The following is an 8,550-nucleotide window of genomic DNA, read 5'->3' as shown; positions in this document are numbered from 1 at the left end:
TTATCTATTAATCATCTGAAAAAAGAATTAACTAAATAGCACTCTCCAATTAAAAATGGCAGCAATTCTGGTGAGCGCTAAAGTTTCTGTTTTTTACAGCATGATCGCAAAGACTTTCCCAGAGTCTTCCCAAAGGTTCTACTTGGCACAAACACTAATTAAAAGCATAATACCACATCTAACCAGAGGATAGATGAATTATTTATTACTAAACAGGAACAAAAAGTAAGGAACAAAAATAAAGTTGGGTTTCCTCCCAACAAGCACTAACGTTTAATGCCCCTAGCTAGGCATGATGATTTCAAAGATGCTCACATAAAAGATAAGAATTGAAATATAGAGAGAGCATCATGAAGAATATGACTAGCACATTTAAGTCTAACATACTTCCTATGCATAGGGATTTTGTGAGCAAACAACTTATGGGAACAATAATCAACTTGCATAGGAAGGTAAAACAAGCATAACTTCAAGATTTTAAGCACATAGAGAGGAAACTTGATATTACTACAATTCCTACAAGCATATGTTCCTCCCTCATAATAATTTGCAGTAGCATCATGAATGAATTCAACAATATAACCAGCATCTAAAGCATTCTTTTCATGATCTACAAGCATAGAAATTTTATTACTCTCCACACAAGCAAAATTCTTCTGATGAATAATAGTGGGAGCAAACTCAAGAAAATAATTATCATGTGAGGCATAATCCAATTGAAAACTAAAATCATGATGACAAGTTTCATGGATATCATTATTATTTATAGCATACAAGTCATCACAATAATCATCATAGATAGCAACTTTGTTCTCATAATCAATTGGAACCTCTTCCGGAATAGTGGATTCATCACAAAATAAAGTCATGACCTCTCCAATTCCACTTTCATCAATATAATCATCATAAATAGGAGGCATGCTTTCATCATAATAGATTTGTTCATCAAAACTTGGGGGACAAAAAATATCATCTTCATCAAACATATCTTCCCCAAGCTTGTGCCTTTGCATATCATTAGCATCATGGATATTCAAGGAATTCATACTAACAACATTGCAATCATGCTCGTCATTCAAATATTTAGTGCTAAACATTTTATAGATTTATTCTTCTAGCACTTGAGCACAATTATCCTTTCCATCATACTCACGAAAGATATTAAAAAGGTGAAGCGTATGAGACAAACTCAATTCCATTTTTTATAGTTTTCTTTTGTAGACTAAACTAGTGATAAAACAAGAAACTAAAAGACTCGATTGCAAGATCTAAAGATATACCTTCAAGCACTCACCCCCTGGCAACGGTGCCAGAAAAGAGCTTAGTTGACGGGGTGTGTTAGTGCCGCTTTCCTTGCCTCCCCGGCAACGGCACCACAAAAGAGCTTGATGTCTACTACACAACCTTCTTCTTGTAGACGTTGTTGGGCCTCCAAGTGCAGAGGTTTGTAGGACAGTAGCAAATTTCCCTCAAGTGGATGACCTAAGGTTTATCAATCCGTAGAAGGCGTAGGATGAAGATGGTCTCTCTCAAGCAACCCTGCAACCAAATAACAAAGAGTCTCTTGTGTCCCCAACACACCCAATACAATGGTAAATTGTATAGGTGCACTAGTTCGGCGAAGAGATGGTGAAACAAGTGGTATATGGATAGTAGATAAAGGTATTTGTAATCTGAAATAATAAAAACAGCAAGGTAACGAATGATAAAAGTGAGCGTAAACGGTATTGCAATGATAGGAAATAGCCTAGGGTTCATACTTTCGCTAGTGTAAGTTCCCTCAACAATACTAACATAATTGGATCACATAACTATCCCTCAAAATGCAACAAAGAGTCACTCCTCACTAATAGCGGAGAACGAACGAAGAGATTATGGTATGGTACGAAACCACCTCAAAGTTATTCTTTCCAATCAATCCGTTGGGCTATTCCTATAGGTGTCACAAACAGCCCTAGAGTTCGTACTAGAATAGCACCTTAAGACGCAAATCAATCAAAACCCTAATGTCACCTAGATACTCCAATGTCACCTCAAGTATCCGTGGGTATGATTATACGATATGCATCACACAATCTCAGTTTCATCTATTCAACCAACACATAGAACCTCAAAGAGTGCCCCAAAGTTTCTACCGGAGAATCACGATGAAAACGTGTGCCAACCCCTATGTATAGGTTCATGGGTGGAACCCCAAGTTGATCACCAAAACATACATCAAGTGAATCACGTGGTATCCCATTGTCACCACAGATACGCATGGCAAGACATACATCAAGTGTTCTCAAATCTTTAAGGACTCAATCCGATAAGATAACTTCAAAGGGGAAACTCAATTCATTACAAGAGAGTAGAGGGGGAGGAGAAACATAAGATCCAACTATAATAGCAAAGCTCGCGATACATCAAGATCGTGCCAAATCAAGAACACGAGAGAGAGAGAGAGAGAGAGATCAAACACATAGATACTGGTACATACCCTCAGCCCCGAGGGAGAACTACTCCCTCCTCGTCATGGAGAGCGCCGGGATGATGAAGATGGCCACCAGAGAAGGATTGCCCCCTCCGGCAGGGTGCCGGAACGGGTCTAGATTGGTTTTTGGTGGCTACGGAGGCTTCTAGTGGCGGAACTCCCGATCTAATCTCTGTCCTGGAAGTTTTACGATACGTAGGTATATATGGGTGCAAGGGGTGCGTCGGTGGAGCTTCGGGGGCCCCACGAGGCAGGGGGGCGCGCCCTAGGGGGGTGGGCACCCCCCCACCCTCATGGCCAGCTCCCGTATCTCCTGACGTAGAGTCCAAGTCTATCTGGTGCCTTTCCTTCCAAAAATAACTTCTCCAGTTGATTTCGTTCCGTTTCGACTCCGTTTGATATTCCTTTTCTTCAAAACACTGAAATAGGCATAAAACAGCAAATCTGGGTTGGGCCTCCGGTTAATAGGTTAGTCCCGAAAATAATATAAAAGTGGATAATAAAGCCCAATATTGCCCAAAATAGTAGATTATATAGCATGGAGCAATCAAAAATTATAGATACGTTGGAGACGTATCAAGGGGGCGCGCCATAAGGGGGGGGGGGTCCTACTAGGACTCCTAGTCCTAGTAGGATTCGCCCCCCTTCTTTTCCTTCTCATGGAGGGGGTAAGGGGGAAAGGAGAGGGAGTAGGAGAAGGAAAGGGGGGTGGCGCCCCCTTCCCTAATCCAATTCGGCCTCCTCCCTTGTGGGGGGGGGGCGCAACTGCCCTTGTGGGCTGGTTAGCCTGCCTCCTATGGCCCATATCTTTCCCCGGTGGGTTCCGGTAACCCCTCCGGTACTCCGGTATGTACCCGATACACTCCGGAACCCTTCCAGTGTCTGAATACTACCTTCCAATATATAAATCTTACCACTCGACCATTTCGAGACTCCGTCATGTCCGTGATCTCATCCGGGACTCCAAACAAACTTCGGTCACCAAAACACATAACTCATAATACAAATCGTCATCGAACATTAAGCGTGCGGACCCTACGGGTTCGAGAACTATGTAGACATGACCGAGACACATATCCGGTCAATAACCAGTAGCGGAACCTGGATGCTCATATTGGCTCCTACATATTCTATGAAGATCTTTACCGGTCAAACCACATAACAACATACATCATTCCCTTTGTCATCGGTATGTTACTTGCCCGAGATTCGACTGTCGGTATCTCCATACCTAGTTCAGTCTCGTTACTGGCAAGTCTCTTTACTCGTTCCGTAATGCATCATCCCGCAACTAACTCATTAGTCACATTGCTTGCAAGGCTTATTATGGTGTGCATTACCGAGAGGGCCCAGAGATACCTCTACGATACTCGGAATGACAAATCCTAATCTCGATCTATGCCAACCCAACAAATACCTTCGGAGACACCTTGTAGCGACCCGACCTCAGATGGTCAAGTCTCTGTGCTTCAGTGTCATCCCTGGATTGGTAATGCTGACACACACAATACTCGAAGGATTTATAACAGAGTAGCAATCACACACTATTACATCAAATGTCTCCAAAGAGAACTTATTACAATAATATGGCTTAAGGCCATCTAATGCGATAACAGCGGAAGGCTTGGAAGATAAGGTGAGTCCATCAACTCCAACGGCATAGCTGAGCTGCACGGCAACGACCTAACGAACCTTACTCCTCGTCTGAAAAGTCTGCAACATAATACGTTGCAGCCCGAAAACGGGTCAGCACATGGAATATGCTGGCAATATAACATAGCAGAGCAGAAATAGAATAATGCTATCACTACATGCATAAATGGCTGGTGGAAAGCTCTATGGTTATAGTTTTTGCGAAAAGCCAATTTTTCCCTACAACAAAGGAATAGATTTTTATTTAACTATCATGGTGGTTGAAACATCATTGAGAAGGTACCCCAACTCAATACCAATTAAAGTGATTAACAACCCAACAGTATTAATTAAATATGGTGAGATACATGTGATAATCCAAGTACTAGATACTCAAGAATTGTCCATAACCGGGGACATGGCTAATCATGATTAGATTATACACTCTGCAGAGGTTTGCGCACTTTTCCCCACAAGACTCGATCGCCTCCGTTGGATTTTTCGCACTACATGGTGTTTGATAAACGGATGACCGAGACACAGTCTTTCAGAAACGTTAACTCTCTACTCCGGGTAGACCATACCAAACCTACAAAACCCACTACCTGCTGATCTACCTCTTCAAGAGATTCACGTAACTTACTCAGCTATGCTAGAGCCCATAATAGCTTGTGGCTGCACACGGAAGTTTCTAGCATGAGTCATCCCAGTTCCCTTTGAGCCTGAGTGGCGGTCCATAGGAAGATCACACGGGTACCCCGGGATTTCCAAAAAATACAGACAACACTGGGTTCCCCAGGTGCCTCAATCCACCCAGTTGTTTGATTAAGTTGCCACCTTAAGTTGAACCCTTATTTAACAATCTCACATCTGTCATGAATTTCACTCAAAACCAAACCACGGCTACGAGCATAGCATAGCAATATAAGCAATACGTAGAAGTAACTCCCAAGGGTTTGAATATAACAGGGCAATAGGTTCTACCTCAGCAACTACTTCCCAACCCACAAGTTAATGACATCCTAATCATGCAATGTTTGAGGATTGGAACTAATGCATAAAAACTGGGTAATAATGGGATATGATCAAAGTGTTACTTGCCTTGCTGATGATCCGCGAATCCTAGAGACTCGTAGTAACACGCTTCGCACTCCGGGAATTCTATCGCAAGCAAACAATAACATACATAAGTAACAAGCAACAATGCACAAGCAAAACTCAAATAAGAGAGGTTGACCAGAAAGTTCAACTTAAGAACTCCGGTACGCAAAAAGAATCAAATCAAACGAAGCAACGAAAGTCAAACGGCAAAAGAAAACCACTTCATTTACTAATCTGAACTTAAGTCAAATTTTACAGTAACAAAAACTTGTTTGAGTTGCTTAACCGGAAATAGGGTTTCGAGACGAAACTCCAGGCGCTTGAATCGCCTGATTCCGATAAACGAGCGAAAAGATAAATAAAAATTAGGATCGGATCAGAAATCGCGATCAGAAAAATCGCTGAATAAATCAGAGAAAAAGAAAACGACGAACAGATTAACGAACGAACATTCATTATCTGGATCTAAACGTAGAACGCGTTCGTTAAAATGAACGAACGAGCGAACACTCACTAAATAAATAAACCGGAGAAAACCCGATCTATTTAAAAAACAAGAACTAGGGTTTAAAAAATAAATAAAACCGAACTGTTTTTTAGAGAAAAACTGGCGGTTGGAACCGGCGGCTACCTCCGGCGAGGGCTTGGATGGTGGGGCGGCGGCTCGCTGGGCGGCGGGGTGCGGCGGCGGCGCGGGCGGCGGGCGGCGGCGGCGGCGGGGCTCGGCGGCGGCGGGGGCGCGGCGCGGCTCGGGGCGGGGTGCGGAAGGCGGCGATGGTGGCGGTGGGGGCTCGGGCGGCGCGTATATAAAGGGGGCAGGGTGGGCGGCTTGGAGGAGGGGGCAAGGCGGCGGTGATGGAGTCCGACTCGGACTCCGGTCCGAGTGGCGGCGGCGGCGGCCTGGCGCGGCTGGGCCTTAGGCCCAGTCGGCGCGAGAACCTTTTTTTTAAGCTTCACCGACCGAAATAAAATCCTAAAAAAATAAATAAAAAACTAAAAATGCCAAAACAAATTTTCACCATCTAAATAAAATATCTAGGATGAGTTGAACATTTTCTTGGCCCTAAAATGCGATTTTGAAAACGTGCAATTTTTTCTAATGGAAATAAAATCCGAATAAAACCAAATAAAATCCAATAAATGATTTTAATATTTTTTCCTCCAATATTTCAATTATTTTGGAGAAGTCCTATTATCTCCACTCATTTGATTTAGTATGAAATATTTTTCGGAGAGAAAAATTATTAAAATCAAAATTCTCGTTTCATTATTTGATAAAAATCAAATATGAAAACCGGAGAAATCCCCAACTCTCTCCGTGGGTCCTTGAGTTGCTTAGGATTTCGAGGATTGCGGAACGGAAATGCACTAAATCATGATATGCATGGATGATCTATGTATAACATTCCAAATTGAAAATTTGGGATGTTACACACCTGTAGAGCATATTTATAATCACCCAGTTACGTTATGACATTTGATAGCACACAAGGTGTTCCTCCAGTATTCGGGAGTTGCATAATCTTATAGTCAAAGGAATATATATAAGTCATGAAGAAAGCAATAACAATAAAACTTAACGATCATTATGCTAAGCTAACAGATGGGTCTTCTCGATCACATCATTCTCTAATGATGTGATCCCGTTCATCAAATGAGAACACATGTCTATGGTTAGGGAACTTAACCATCTTTGATTAACGAGCTAGTCAAGTAGAGGCATACTAGGGACACTCTGTTTTGTCTATGTATTCACACATCTTCTATATCTAAATAGCTAGCCCCCACTAACATATTTCTCTCAACATGCAAACATGCCATATCATCAAGCAACATGCATGGCAAAAGACCCACCACAACATGCATTCATGCACATGAAAATGTCCACCTCAACATGCAAACATATATTAGATATTTTACAATACATTAATCAAACACAATAAAGCATATGGATTTGCAATTTTAGTTTTCGTAGTATCACTATTCACGTTCCATAGAAATCACATATCATCGAAATGTATTGCAAATATTCCCGCAACAACGTGCGGGGTATCATCTAGTGTATCAAGTTTCCGGACAATACAATTCTAGCATGAATAATAAACATTTATCATGATATAAGAAGGGAAAATAATTTTATTATTATTGCATCTAGGGCATATTTCCTTCAGTCTCCCACTTGCACTAGAGTCAATAATCTAGTTCACATCGTCATGTGATTTAACACCAACATTTCACATCTTTATGTGATTAGTTCACATCTCCATGTGACTAATACCCAAAAGGTTTCCTAGAGTCAATAATCTAGTTCACATTGCTATGTGATTAACACCCAAAGAGCGATCATGTTGTGCTTGTGAGAGAAGTTTAGTCAACGGGTCTGTCACATTCAGAGCCGTATGTATTTTGCAAATTTTCTATGTCTACAATGCTCTGCACGGAGCTACTCTAGGTAATCGCTCCCACTTTCAATATGTGTCCAGATTGAGACTTGGAGTCATCGGGATCAGTGTCAAAATTTGCATCAACGTAACCCTTTACGACGAACTTTTTTTCACCTCCATAACCGAGAAACATGTCCTTATTCCACTAAGGATAATTTTGACCGTTGTCCGGTGATCCACTCCTAGATCACTATTGTACCCTCTTGCCAAACATGGTGAGGTACACAATAGGTCTGGTACACAGCATAACATACTTTATAGAACCTATGACTGAGGCATAGGGAATGACTTTTCATTCTTTTTCTATTTTCTGCCATGGTCGGGTTTTGAGTCTTTACTCAACTTCACACCTTACAACTCATGCAAGAACTCCTTCTTTGACCGATCAATTTTGAACTCCTTCAATATCTTATCAAGGTATGTACTCATCGAAACTCTTATCAAGCATCTTGATCTATCTTTGTAGATCTTGATGCCCAATATGTAAGTAGCTTCACTAAGGTCTTTCATTGAAAAACTCCTTTCAAACACTCCTTTATGCTTTTCAGGAAATTCCACATCATTTTTGATCAACAATATGTCATTCACATATACTTATCAGAAAGACTGTAGTGCTCCCACTCACTTTCTTGTAAACACAGGCTTCACCGTAAGTCTGTATAAAACCATATGCTTTGATCACACTATCAAAGCATACATTCCAACTTCGAGATGCTTGCACCAGTCCATAAATGGATCACTGGAGCTTACACACTTTGTTAGCACCTTTCGGATTGACAAAACCTTCTAGTTGCATCATATACAACTCTTCTTTGAGAAATCCATTAAGGAATGCAATTTTGACATCTATTTGCCAAATTTCATAAAATGTGCCAATTGCTAACATGATTCGGACAGACT

Source organism: Triticum aestivum, chromosome 7A, assembly GCF_018294505.1.
Source record: "Triticum aestivum cultivar Chinese Spring chromosome 7A, IWGSC CS RefSeq v2.1, whole genome shotgun sequence".
NCBI lineage: Eukaryota > Viridiplantae > Streptophyta > Magnoliopsida > Poales > Poaceae > Triticum > Triticum aestivum.
The sequence above is the reverse complement of the archived record's forward strand: the minus strand, read 5'-3'. Positions refer to the sequence as shown.